Source organism: Hemicordylus capensis, chromosome 1 (assembly GCF_027244095.1).
Source record: "Hemicordylus capensis ecotype Gifberg chromosome 1, rHemCap1.1.pri, whole genome shotgun sequence".
NCBI lineage: Eukaryota > Metazoa > Chordata > Lepidosauria > Squamata > Cordylidae > Hemicordylus > Hemicordylus capensis.
Window position 1 is genome coordinate 321,990,217 of NC_069657.1, and position 14,561 is coordinate 322,004,777.

At 50.2% G+C, this 14,561-nt stretch overlaps 1 long non-coding RNA gene across 1 annotated transcript; it reads right to left on the reverse strand.

Moving 5' to 3' along the window:
• Window positions 1-377: 377 nt before the first annotated feature.
• On the reverse strand, window positions 378-9,151 carry LOC128341273 (uncharacterized). The gene is made up of 4 exons (XR_008314297.1): window positions 8,938-9,151; window positions 5,663-5,778; window positions 4,798-4,982; window positions 378-4,542 (listed from the first exon to the last, which is right to left on the reverse strand). It is a non-coding gene; the product is annotated as an uncharacterized LOC128341273 (long non-coding RNA).
• Between the last annotated feature and the right edge of the window lie 5,410 nt (window positions 9,152-14,561).

A 14,561-nucleotide genomic window follows, 5' to 3' on the forward strand; every position in this document is an offset into this window, starting at 1 on the left:
GTGCTATGTAGCCAGCTTTCAGGTTCTGCTAGCACAGATGAGCCCCAGTTAAACCTTACTAGCATCTTGATTCACCCCCAGCTGTCTGGTCATTTTGCCAGAGGGCATTAGCAGGAAATATACTGAGGCAACTTCTCAAACCATAGCACAAGCTCCAACCATAGCACAGCCACTTCCAGGTGGTTGATAGGGATGTGCAAAACGTTTCGACGTTGAAACGTTTCAACTCAACTTGGCCGTTCCAAGTGCTTCGAGCTTGAAACAAAACACTCTTTAAATCAGGGTTTCTCAACGTGTGGGTCCCCAGATGTAACTGGACTTCAACTCCCATAATCCCCAGCCCCAGTGTCCTTTGGTTGGGAATTATAGGAGTTGAAGTCCAATTACATCTGGGGACCCACACGTTGAGAATCCCTGCTTTAAATAAAGGGCCTGTTTCAAGTCAAAATATTTGGATGTTTCAAGCACCGTTTTGGAGGCCTGTTTTCCCCTTGCTTATTGATTTTCTGGCATTGGCTTCTGATCTTATAGGGGTTTTGGAGAAAGGTTTAAAATATGTTGAAAATCACCTGCTTGGCTATTTCTTTTGTAGATTGGGTGGAAGGTAGCACCCATCATGCCTTACCAATCAACCCACTTTGGTGTCCCTAGAAGCTATCCATGGGGAACAATGGGGTACTTTGAGTTTCCCCATTTTCCCCTATGGCTGAAATACATGAAACCTTTCGAGTTTTGTTTCATCAAAACAACCGGGTCAACCGCTATTTCAACAAAACGTTCTGGCTGTCTGCCTTTTGTCGAGCTCGAAACAAAACACAAGATCAGTTTCATGCACATCCCTAGTGGTTGATGAGCACATCTCATAGTTGCTAGGCAACCAGCACAGTCTCCTTCCATCAGACTTGGCTCAATGGCCATCTGAATACCACTGAAGGAGTGTGGCAATATGATTGACTCCTACAACCAAGGGCAAAATTATTGCAGGCACAAAACTACAAATGGGAGCTATCTTTTCTCATTTTTAGACTGAGTTTCTGCAATCTTATAATTTAAATTCCTGAAAGAAGATGTTTGATCTGGGACACCTGTGTGAATAAGGCTACAATCCTAGACACACTTAACTGGGAGTAAGTCCCACTGAACTCAGTAGGACTTACTTCTGAGTAGATGTACATAGGATTGTGCTATAAATCTATTTTCAGAAAGATTAGGCATTTAGTTACATTATTTCTCATAGTATTCACATCACACTTGGAGAACGTTTAGGAAGTTGTATTGCTAGAAGTTTTACAAATATTGAATGATAGCCAGAAAGCCAGTACAGCTGTTTGAAATCTAAAAGGAAGGTAGCTGCAAAAAGCCATTTGCTACTATCCTAATTCAAAGTACCTTAAAAATCTCTATGCCTAAATATTTCATTCAACAGTCCTCCAAGCACATGTATAAAAATACCTACATTTACATAAAGCACAACAATATCTGTTGTATGGCAGCACAACTTCTGCAGGGGGAAATATATCAATTGCTGTCAATGCAGCGTCACTCAATTTAAAGTGTTTAGGCTATTCTTTAAAGTTTTAAAGGATCTGGAAGTAGCTTACCCACATGAGCCCTATTCAAGCATTGAAAAAGAATGCCGTTGAGAACACTTACAGGGCTAGAAGTGGGTCAGAAGTCCCGCCCCCCAGCCTGTCACTCACTCTCCCACCCCGCAGGGGCATACCTATGGTGGGGCAGGCAGGGCACGTGCCCCGGGTGCCACTTGAAGGGGGGTGCCATTTCTAAAAATAATAATTGTTTTTTTAAAAATGGCCGCCAAAAACAAAATGGCCACCGCACATGCTCAAATGGTCCCTGTGAGGCCCTAGAGGCCAGTGGGGGGTTGGGGGACCTTTGCAGACCCCCCACCTCACAGCCTTTAGGAAGCCCCCCAAAGGGGCTATAGGTAAATTTTTTTAAAAAAAATTAATATAAGTCACTGTACACATATTCAGATTGGCACTATGTAGAGAGAATCAGGGTTTGTGAATACTGAGCTTAATCTCCAAATACAGAATCAGCTGCCTGGAGATGCCACAACATACAAGTCTATTGACAAGTCCTATATTGACCCCTTTAATAAGCAGGGTCCACCCTGGTTGCATTTGAATGGGACACTAGAAATGTGAGCACTGGAAGCTATTTCCCTCAGGAGATGGAGCCGCTCTGGGAAGAGCAGAAGGTTTCAAGTTTCCTCCCTGGCTTCTCCAAAATAGGGCTGAGAGAGATTCCTGCCTGCAACCTTGGAGCAGCCGCTGCCAGTCTGTGAAGACAATACTGAGCTAGATAGACCAATGGTCTGACTCAGTATATGGCAGCTTCTCTAGTACCATTAACTGACTTGCATCGTCCACAATTTACATAACCTTTTAAAACATAATTTAGGCTGATGTTTTATTGTTACCACTATTCCGCCTCATTTAAGATTTCTTTACTTCATGAGCTGCGCTTCAGTGCAGAGTGGGGGGGGCATTTTAAAATCTTGTTTCTGGGCCCCCTCCAACCTTGCTACGCCCCTGTTTGTCATACTTCATTGACTCTGAATAATTAATCATATCAGCATACATCACTGGTGTCCTAAACCTCTTTCTCATTGTAGCTTTTGCCATTTGGCATTAGATAGTTTAACCTGAACAGGATATTGCACAGAATAGTTTGTACAGGAAATCCTATAAAGAAAATATTTTCATTTATTATTACACTTGCTTTAGGTACTCAGCATTGCTCAGACTTATAACAACAGTTTATAGAAACTTAGGGCATACTGATTTCTTGAAATTTAAAAATCAAACTACGATATTATGATTAATTCATAATGTTTTTCTTTTAATTCACATAAGTTAAAATTCATATAATTTATTACATTGTTTCATATTTACTTATTATTGTTATATTTAATATGGCAACATGGTTATTATTCCAATGCTTGTTGATAAACAACATTTTTGGTTTTGCTGTCAGGTGCAAAAATGAATAAATTTCTTGGTGTGCCCACTCTGGAGCAAGCAACATTTAGTTGTCCATGTGAAAAGCATGGATTTTCTAAGTTAATGCCTGCTATTTCAAGTGACTCTCCTTGAGCCTTGTTTATAGTCACAGCAAATGCAATTCGCACAGGATATTGCAGTCGCTTGAAATCGAAAGGCATGTCAGTGGGTATCAGGAACCTCTGGTTAACCTTTGGCATGGCCTGTTAATATTGTTGCTTCTATAATGTTTGGCATGAGGTTCTTCACACATAGTCTGGTTCCATGACACAATTTAGGTGAGTCAAGATTATGCAGTAACATTATCGGGGCTCCAATTTCCAATTTTTAAAATTAAGTTGGGCTGCAGCATACCAGGTGGTACCAAAGAGTTGAGGAACTCAGTTGGATAAAATACTGAGCTAGATAGACCAATGATCTGACTCAGTATATGGCAGCTTCCTATGACACTGTCATCGATAGCCAGCAGGCTGTATTTTATACTTTAATAGAATATGGGCCATTGACTCAATCTCCTGGCCGCAAGGACATATGCACTTTTCGTAGGGCAATTTGTTGTATTTCCCGTATAAAAGTGCTGATGGGAAAGCATTAAACCTCGCCCTAGAGAAAGCCCATCTATGATTACATTGAGTAATAATAAACAAATAAGTAGCTGGGCTTAAATCTGTCTTAAGCTGTAAAGATTTGTAAAATTGTGGTAAAAGAGCCTTCTCATTTTGTATTTCTATATCGACCAGTCTTTGCTGCACCAATTTGCGAGCTGTAGTCACACCAGCCTCCAACAAAAAGGCGGGAGATAATCCACAGCAGGAAAGCTTATGCGTTATTTCCTTGCACCAGGATGCTTGTGGTTCTACTGCCAGTAATTTGGGGATTAATCCTGTTGGGAAAAGATTGCATTCTCATTCGACAGGGGAAGAAATTATCCAGATTGGTGATAAACTTGGCCTTGCACTTTAAAAGTAGGCCTGTAGCCAGTTTCTTCCACTCTTGTGGTTGTACCTACCAAAAGATGGCATTTGGAAGCATGAATTGTATCTCCATATGTTTTTCTGGAAATGTTTCAGTTCTGGAGTAGTTCCTGACATATAAGAAAGGCGAGGTTGAATTAAAGGCAGTAGTTTAACTTTTCCATTTGAATACCACTTTCCAGGTGCATCCGTTTTAAATGTCATTGCTCCACAATGATCACATAATGCATCCATTTTCCCAGTCAAAACTCTTGGGTGAAATTGGTAATTGAAACTTGGATTATAACCAAATGCCACCAGTTTCAAATCAGACTGTATAAATCTTTCCCTAAATTCAGCATGTCTTATTTGATCGTATTCAAGTCAGGCCTCACATTGTTCAGTGGTTTCCGCACCCTTGATTTGGCTTGTCTTATCTGGATGTTATCAAGTTGGGCCTCATGCTATTGAGGGGGGTCTCAGCTTTTCTTAACAATTTCACTTTCTTGGATTTAGGATTGATTTTTTTCCAATAGACTTTTTTTGGTGGCATTTTAAAAAATCTAAAAGTCAAACAAATAAATTTAAAATTACTTTTATATATTTTAAATTATTCTTATATATTTTATGCTTCGAAGTTCTTTATTTGGTCATAAAATGCGTTCATTCTCAAGCTTATTGCTTCAAGAGAAAGTCGCTTACAGAGCTGAAATGCATAAATGAGAAAGTCATTACAGAGCTGTAATGCATAAATTGTAACCATTTTAACTTGTAAGAACATTCAAGATGAGCTTGAATCCTTAATAAAGCATACTTACCTTCTAATTTCAGCAAATGCCTGACAGATTGCTGTGCGGTATGTGTGTCATTTATGAACCAAAGAGGCATCTGTCATTTTCTGGTGAAATGTTGCCGTCCTAGAAAAACTTCCTCTTAAAACTGCTTTTCTATAGATTAGATGTTTTATTCCCACCACAAACATATGCTGAGTGACTTCTTTCAACTGTTTATGACAAAAACAGTTGCAGATCAATAACACATAGCCTCTGAAATCGCAACACGCACCATCTATATATCTTCTTCTATAATTGAATCATAAAGAAAACAAAATAGATATGATGACCCACTCTATATCCACTCATCTGTCTTTGAGGGGTGGTTGTCTGGGTTCCTGGGACCCCTATATTATTCGTAGGGTCATAGGAAGTCACTTTGCAAAGTTTGGTCCTGATAGCTCAAAGGGTGTGGGAATGTATAGGGAACAGACAGATGGACATTCAATGATAGATAGATAGATAGATAGATAGATAGATAGATAGATAGATAGATAGATAGATAGATAGAGATTTATATACCCCCTTTCTGCCTTGGTATTCAAGGTACTTTACAACTCATTTTTTGTGATTTTTGTTTTGATTTAAAACTTTTAATTTGATTTTGATAAATCCTTCTAGGAAGCAAGTCATGAAGAAGGAATTGGGTTTGACCTAGGATCAGAGATTTTCAAACTTTCTACAGGGAACACTTTCCCCATCAACTTCTTCTCCAAGGAACCCCTGCACATTGCAAAGGATTATGGAAAGTGTTCTAGCAAACAAAACTCCATTTCCATGGGAAGCTGCCCATGCCCAATGCGCTTTGTCATAACTCCACATGAATATATCCTAGAAAGTGTCCACTCACCATGCAACAGGGGAGGTAGATAGCTGTGGCCAAGCTGACTGTCAGGAGAGGCTTGTCCTTAGTTATTGGCCTTCTTATTGAAGAATTCCTGATCATCCAAGGAACCTGAGGATTTACTGAAACAAGTTGAAAACCAATCCCAAATAAAGGAAGATTGTCAACATTCTGCCCCACATCAGTTTTAAAATACTGAAAGATTGCCAAGGAAAAGAGAGGAAGCAATGATTCTGCTGAACACAGCCCTTTCTCACGATCGGGAGAGAGGGCTCAAAAGGGGTGAGGGGAGGAACCCTTGAAATGCTTACCTCACGCACAGATCTCCTTGCCATTGCTGGGCAGATTGCCGGCTGCTCCCAGCAACATGGATATTTGGGGGCTGGGACACCCCCGGAACTCCCATAATTTATTTATTTATTTATTCAGTTTTTATATACTGGGATATTTGATTGTTATACTTATTTATTTAGTATCTCTCTGTTTAAACTACCCTGAGCAATTTTTTGGAAGGTTGGTATAGAAATCGAATAAATAATAAATAAATAAATAACTAGCTGACCCCACACAGAGCATCTGTAGTTGTGCACTGAGCCTGTTGTGCACTGAGCCTGTGGCATCCTCCCACAACACTCTCGCTTGCTCTCCCCCACCCGCTGCTCGCTCGCTCGGCTCTCCCCCCCGCAGCTAGCTCGCTCTTCCCCTGCAGCTCGCTCACTCTCCCCCTGCAGCTCGCTTGCTCGCTCTCCCCCGCAGCTTGCTCACACTCTCTCTCCCCCACAGCTTGCTCGCTCTCCCCTGCAGCTCACCCGCTCGCTCTCCCCCCACAGCTCGCTCTCCCCGTAGCTTGCTCGCTTGCTCCCCCAGCAGCGCTCTCACTCTTCCACCGCAGCTCGCTCTCCCCTCGCAGCTCGCTTGCTCACTCTCCCCCGCAGCTTTCTCCCCCCGCAGTTCTCTCCCCATTGGGCAGGCCAGGGCCAGGCCATCCCGCTGCTGCCTCCCATCTTCTCTTCACGGCTGGTAGGGCTTTGCCTGCTGTCTGCCCACCTCCTCGCCGCCGCCATTATTTCTCCCCACCACCACCACCCCTCTTCCTGGCCGGCGGGACTTCACACGCTGTCCACCCACCTCTTCTGGCTGGAAGGGCTTCGCCTGCCGGCCCTCCACCTCTGCATCCTGACCACCACCATTATTTCTCTCCACTTCAATGATGGAACTCTTGCACTCTCTCGAGCATCTGCGCCTTAGTACTTGACTGCTCCCCTCACCTCAGAGATCTTCCCACCCTCACCTGAGCTGCACTGCTCCTCCTCCTCCTCCATCCTGTTGCTTCCATCCCCCTCACCCTTCTTGGTCGTGGCTGCAGCATTGCTGCCGCATTTTGGCCAAGCTGCAGCCTAGGGATGTGCATAAAACCGGTTCTCCCGGTTCGGTTCGGGTCCGAACCGGGTCCGGACCGGACCGGGGTGGTTCGGTTTTGGTTTTGCCAGACCACCCCCCCGGTCCGGTTCGGTTTCGAACCGGTTCGGATCCGAACCGAACCGGTTCGGATCACAAAAAAGTGGCTGGTTTTGAAGGGGACATTGTGTTCTACCTGCCACCCAAATTTCAAGTCGATTGGACCTTCCTCTGATTTTTTACAAATTTTTTTCAAAAAATAAATTTTTGCCCATAACTCACAATGTGGAGCCCTTAGGGGCAAAAAAGCTGGGGTGGGTGGTAGCCACCCATGGGTGTCCTCCACCCCAAAAATCCCAAGGCAATTGGTGGCTCCTAGTATTATTGGTGAATTTCTGAAGAAAATTTTTTTTCCCATTGGCTAGAATGGGGGTTCGGGGCTGCCCCAGACCCACCTCTGTGGGGTGGCAGCACCCCCAAAGTGGGTCCGGGGCCATGGCAAAAATGCCCTCAGTCCCTCCCAGCAATCCCCGTAGAGATAGGAGTGATGGTTCTGTTGTTTTTCTGAGGTATTCTGAGTGTAGATTCTATGATAGCTTATGAGATTTCCAATGAGACACCATGAATCCACTCTCATTTGCTATCACAGAATCCACACTCACTCAGAACACCTCAGAAAAACAACAGAACCATCACTCCTATCTCTACGGGGATTGCTGGGAGGGACTGAGGGCATTTTTGCCATGGCCCCGGACCCACTTTGGTGGTGCTGCCACCCCACAGAGGCGGGTCTGGGGCAGCCCCGAACCCCCATTCTAGCCAATGGAAAAAAAAAATTTCTTCAGAAATTCACCAATAATACTAGGAGCAACCCAACAATTGCCACCCCATCTTTTTGGCCCCTCTCTCTGGGCGCCCTAACACGTAACACCTAGTCAGTCCATCTTAATGCCTACCTACTACCACCACTCCTATCCAAGCAAGTAAGAGGAGGACACTCAGAGAGACAACACCCACTCTCTGATCTAACAAAAAGGCCACTGCTGTGCTGCCTGCCAGCACAGCAGCAGCAGCGGAGCAGCACACTAAGCACAAGAGCAGCACACACAGAGAAGAAGCAGGAGGCGGAGCAGCAGAGCAGCAGACCTGCCGCTCTGCATGATGGGTGACGTGATGCCCAAAGGAACCACCGCCTCACTCAGTGCCTGCCACTGACTAGGCCCGACAGACAGAAGCCAGCCAACCTGCTCTGCTCTGCTCTGATGCTCCCCATGGATGATGCACACACACCCTACATCTGCATCCCAATGACCAGACCAGACCAGACCAAGTGCGCAGAGTCAGCACAGGCCAGCAGCCACCAGCCCAGCAACAACAACAGCTACTACTGCTACCACCACAACCAGTGTTGCCGCTACAATAACATTCCCAGTCCAGTCACGCGCGCCACAGCCTGAGCCTAGCACACAGCCAACAGCTGCTGCCAGCCAGTGCCTGGCAAGCCCAGCCAACATGAGGAGGAGAGAGCTAACAAGTAGACGGCGCACGCACATCACCAACCCATCACGACGGCGCAACTGCAAGGGGAGAGGGCACAATTACAGGCAGGAGGAGGAGGAGGAGGAGGAGGAGGAGGCGGGCGAGGCAATCCTAGCACAGATTTGAAAGTTTAAAATCCACCAGGACATCTTCTAGAATCTAGACTTCTGTTTTTTCTACCACCAGCTGTAGTGTCTAGTTAGTCAGTGTGCTGTGCAGCTGAGCTGAGCTGAGCTGAGCTGCATGTGAGGAAGGGTGATTGTAGCTAGTTCTTTAGTTTCAGCAGACTGAGCATTGAGCATGGGCAGTGGCCTTGGGAAGCAACACAATTACACGACACTCACCTGCTGCTGCTGGTTCTAGAAGTTGCCTCTTCTCGTCTTCACCTCTTCGTGTGTGTGTGTGTGTGTGTGCAGTGAGTGCATGCCTTTTGCCTTGCTGGAAAGAAATGCTTCTCTGGTCCACCACCACATATCTGCTCAAGGACACAGAGGCCCAAGGCAGAGGTGGTGGCACCAGTGTGAGTGCATGTGTGCTGGTGGTGTTTGCCACCACAGGTGTTTTGTGTGTGTATGTGTGCGCTGCTAGCTAGGAGGGGGGAGGGAGGCAGGGAGGGAGGCTGGGAGGCAGGGGGGAGGAAAGGGGAGGGGGAGAGGGATGTAGAGGGGATTGAAGGGGGGAGGGTCCGGCTCAGAGTTGGTCAGCCACATATTTGTGCACACACGTGCTCACGTGTGTGCTTCGGTGGGAGAGACCAGACTCTCATCATCTGCCAGACCGGGGTTGGGGGCAGGTGAGGCGGTGGTGGGCTGGAAGGGAGGGAGGATGGAAGGTGGTGAAGAGGAAGGGGAGAGGATGAGAGGGGAAGGATGGAGGGAGGCATGGGGGGGAGGAAAAAAAACATGTAGACAGACACACACCACACTACACACAGAAAGCATCCACACACAGAGACAGTGCTAGGCATCCATTCACACAGACAGACAGACAGACAGACACACAACAGGAAGAGACAGACTGAGCCTGCACCACACACACACACACAGACCCAATTCCCCCCCTGCACAGTTATCAATCAATATGTTGTGTTGGCAGCCAGTTCATTGCTATTCTGATGGTTTTGGGTTTTTTGCCATCAGCCAACATCAACAGTGACCACAATCAAGATGAACATAAGATGATAATAATTCATTCGTTTCATTTCAAAAAATCACCCAATCATCTTCTCCATGTAAACCAAGCCCCCCACACATGATTTCTGGTGACATTTTCAATAAAATCAATTCATTTGGCATTCATCATTTTGTTCTCCCTTTGTCACCTTTTTTTCTTTCTTTTGCATAATTTTGAGGCTTGATTTTGACATGGGGTTTTTAAAGAAAAAATTATTTACATGTTTATTTACATACAGTATTTACATATCTACACTGCATTTTTGAACGTATACCCGCCGCTGCCGCTAAGTCTAGTACTCCGTGGGCTGTGCTACTTTGGGGGGGTGTGCCGTGCCCACGCCAGGTCCCCAAATGCTGACAGGTGGATAGATAAAGGGCCTGTGCTGGTCAGCATTGGGTTTCTTTTTAGGTGGGCGTGGGCATTGTAAACATCTGGCCAGTCGCAGCACTACAACTACTACTACAACTGCATCTCTGTGTGGGCACACTACACGCTGCGACTGGCTGGCACGGCTCAGCATCTGTCACGTCAGCTCAGCTAGAGGTGGAAGGGGGGAGGGTAGGGATAAGCACAGAGTTCGAGCCAGGCAGGTGACCAACCATGGGGCAACCCACGGTAATCACTCGCCCGTCTCAAACTGCAGCTTGGGGTAGCCCAACAGGGGGAGGTTCACCTTAAGGAAGACCAGCTGCTCCACCAGACCAGGGTCCAAGCGGGAGCGAGAGGGTGTCACCACGTCCCCGGCACGTGAAAACACCCGCTCGCTCTGGACACTGGTTGGGGGGCAGGAGAGGAGGCGCACAGCCACCACCGCCAGGTCCGGCCAGACTTGGCGGCGGCTCGCCCAGAACTGTGCGCAGTCCACGCCGTCTCCCTCCACAGGCTCCTCCAAGTACTGCGCAACGCATTGCTCAGCACTGGAGGGGGGCCTGGCAGGTCGAGCCTCCCGCATACCAGGCATGGCGCCATAGCAGAACCACTGAAACCACTGGGCGGATCTCGAGTCGGTAGCAAATGGCTGCTGCGATGGCGCCGCCTGGGATGCCGCGCTGCTGGACTGGGAAGAGGGAGGGGAAGGGGAAGCTGACGCCGGCTGGCCACCCATGCTGCTGCTGGGTGCGGGTTGGGCCGCGAGGGCTGCCCCCGCACCACTACCAACACCCTGGTCTCTGCGGGCCCTAGCGGCCTCCTCCTCCCTAACCTTCTCGACCAGGATGCCCTTCCACCTGGGCAAGTCGTCGGCACTCACGGCATTGCCCTTGAGGGCTGGGTGACAGAGACAAGCGAGGACATACTCCTCCCTGTCTCCCAGCACATCAACGAGCCGCTTGTCAACCCCAGACCTCAGCCTCCCAGCCAGAGCACGACCCTCTGGCGTGGTCAGAGAGATATGGAGTCCACCCATCAGCTTCTCGAGACCAACAGCTGTGGGCAGCGCCTGGCTCAAGGGAGTGGTGTCGCCACACAAGCCCTTCGTGGCAAGCTGGAAGGGCTCGAGTGCCGACACCGCCTCGGACATCTGCTTCCACTCTGCGTTCGAGAAGTCGCAGACATCCAAGGACTCGTCCCTCGCCAGGGCGACAAGGGCTCTCTCCTGCTCCAACAGGCGCTGGAACAGGAGGAAGGTGGAGTTCCACCGCGTCTCCACATCCGTAGGGATGAGATGGCGAGGAAGGCCAAGGTCATCCTGCTTCTGGCGAAGCAGTCTCCTGGACTTCTCGTTGCGGTGGAAGTGGGCGGCTAGCTTGCGGGACTTATCCACAAGCGTAGCCGTGGCAGCAACAGCACCTGCGATGGGGCGGGCCCCCTTCTCCTGGGACGCCCTCAGCTCCTTAAGGCCAAGGGCGTCCCTGACGGTCAGATGGAGCGTGTGTGCCATACACCGTATGTTCACACAGTCCATGACTGTCTCGACAGCGGCGGTAACGTTGGCTCCATTGTCGGTGACAATGAAGCCGCGGGAGAGGTGTGGACACCCGCCAATCCACTCCTCTATCTGGCGGTCGAGTACGGCCGCCACCTCCTCCGCGGTGTGCCTCGTGTCCATCGTCTCCACGTGCAGGACGGCCCACCTGTGCCGTAGTGCATCGGGAGCCGCGCCGGACCCGGAAGCATCGCCCGCGGAGGTCCCCTCACTCTCCGGTCCCCACCAGTGGGCAGTGAGGGCCAGGAAAGAAGCGTGCATCCCACTGACACTGGTCCAGAGGTCAGTCGTGAAATGCACGCTTGTCCCGGCCGGAGCTGCACGCAGCTCGGCCGACACGAGCTCCCTGCACCGGCGGTACAGGGAGGGGACCACGTTCCGGCTGAACGTCGTCCTTGAGGGGATGACGTATTCGGGAGCCAGGTATTGGAGAATACGGCGGAAGCCGTTGTTCTCGACCACCTGAAACGGCTGGTCATCGGTGGAAATCATCTCCCCTATGAGGCGGGTGAGGTGATGATGGTCCACGCGAACAATACGCTGGCTGCCCGAGGACTGCGTCCACCGCTGGACGGGCAGTGTAGCCTGCCTGCTGGCTGGCACACTGCCGCTGCCCGCCCTAGTGGCAGATGCACAAGGCGCACTAGCGCTGCCAGCCTGTCCCCTGAGACCTGGGTGGTGACGCTCTAGGTGTCTCCACATAGGCGTCGTACCCAGGTGCGCAGGGTCCCTTCCACGGCTGACAAGCATCCTGCAGTGGACACAGCGGGCGTGGAATGGGGCATCTTGAGGGACCTCAAAATGCACCCATGCACCACTGCCCTTGGCCTCCTGCGCCCTGGGCGCCGTCCTAGGCCATTTCTCGCAGGGTGGCTGCAGTCCTAGGGGGGGGGGCGGCCGCCGCTGCCTGCCCACTGCTGCCACCCAACCTGCCCCTTCCGCCCTCCACAGCGGAGGAAGGGCCCGGCTCAACTGGCATCGGAGAGGCAGGCCTCTCCTCCACCACCTCGCCAGACCGCTCCCCACCAGAGTGTCGGGCTTCACGAGGGGGGGCCCCACTGAGCGGCGAAAGGATAGGGGGAAGGGGCCCCAGAGGGAGGGAGAACCTGGCTGCATCGCTGCCAGCCGCACGGTCCTCACCGCCCTCTACCTGCTCTTCCAACTCCACAGTCTCCTCCACCTCAACAACTGGCGGTAGCTCAGCAGCACCTGGTGCCGCCGGCGAGGAGGGACCCGCCACAGCCCTAACAGTGCCTCTGCCTCTGCCGCGATTGGTGGCAGCAGGCGTGGGGAACTGAATCCTGCGCACCAAAGATGGGGCCGGAGCAAAGAATTCTCCAATGGGGAGAACTGGGGTGTCCTCAGGCTCCCCGCGTCCTCTCCCTCCCCGTGCCGCAGGCGCACCCCGCACCTGGCCTCTCCCACCTCTGCCTGCCAGCCTTGAGCGAGCCCTGCCCGCCACACGGCGCTCAGACATGCTGCTAGGTCAGAAGGAGGGAGACTTTAGGAGGAAGGCCAGACAGGGTCAAAAAAATAATTTGGAGGGGCTTAGGGGCCAAAAAAAAGGCAGCTGATTTGGAGGCGGCGGGGGGGAAGTTTGTTTTCAAAAAAGGAAGCCAATTGGGGGGAAAGGAAGACTTTTTGATATGGGGGGGGAAGCCAATCGAAGTGAGGGGGAGGGTGTCCTTTTTGAATTTGGGAGTCAACCACCAAGCCAATTGGGGAGATGGGTCTGGGAGGGTTTTTTTTTAGAAAAATAGGGGGTTAAAGGGTGGAACCCCGGTGTGGGAGGGTGGCACGGGCAGTTGGGTGGAGTAGTTGTGGTGTGGGTGGCAAGTTTTTAGCTTTTTGGGGGGGGGAGAGTGGATGGGGGGAGGGCACAGCACCTACCGGGGGTGGGGGAGGGATGCAGTCAACGCTTGGGAACCTGCAGATCAAAGGAGGAAACCCTTATTTAGTGAACTGGAACACAAAGTGTGGGTTCTGGGGGGTGGTTCTCAAGTAATGCTCCTGTGGGGGGAGCATCAAACTCAATGCAGCCTATTTAGTGACTCTAAATTGCACACAACCAAAACCAGAACCCAGTCACACCAACACAGAGGTTGAACCCACCCACTCTGTGACTCTGCCTGCCCAATGCCATGGCAAGCAAGCAGCAGCAAACACTTGATGGCAGCCTCATGGATTGAACATCATGATCATCATCATACGTGTGTATTGGCCCAGCATGTAGTGGCAGCATCAGAGCCCAGCCAGGACCCCACTCAGACTGCCCCAGAGGCAAGGAAGCACTCTGGCATGGCATGGGCCCAGCATGTAGTGGCAGCATCAGAGCCCAGCCAGGACCCCACTCAGACTGCCCCAGAGGCAAGGAAGCACTCTGGCATGGCATGGGCCCAGCATGTAGTGGCAGCATCGCATCAGAACCCTGGACCCCACTCAGACTGCCCCAGAGGCAAGGAAGCACTCTGGAAGGCACCTGTTCAAAAACCACCTGCAAGACGCATGCAATGCAACGCAACACACAGCAGCAATTTCTTTACTGGGCATGGGCATGAAGACACAAGTTTTACAACAGTACATCTCCTCTCCAAGGTTCCCTCCCTCCTCCCCACACCCAAATGCATTTCAGAATAGGGGTGTCCCTATTTAAAACCGCCAGCTAGGGAGAGAAAGGGGCAACAAAAGGTGCACAATCGCACACGCACTAACCCCTCTTCTTCCGGTCCTTCTCCTGCCACTCACTGCTGGTCACGGATTCGCCGCCGCCAGCCAGCCACCCTGGGCTGAGACACAGCAGGGCGGCCGCACGAGGCACACAGGCAACCGGGGTAGTTCAACAACGATGGAGGGGCAGAAGTGAGGAGA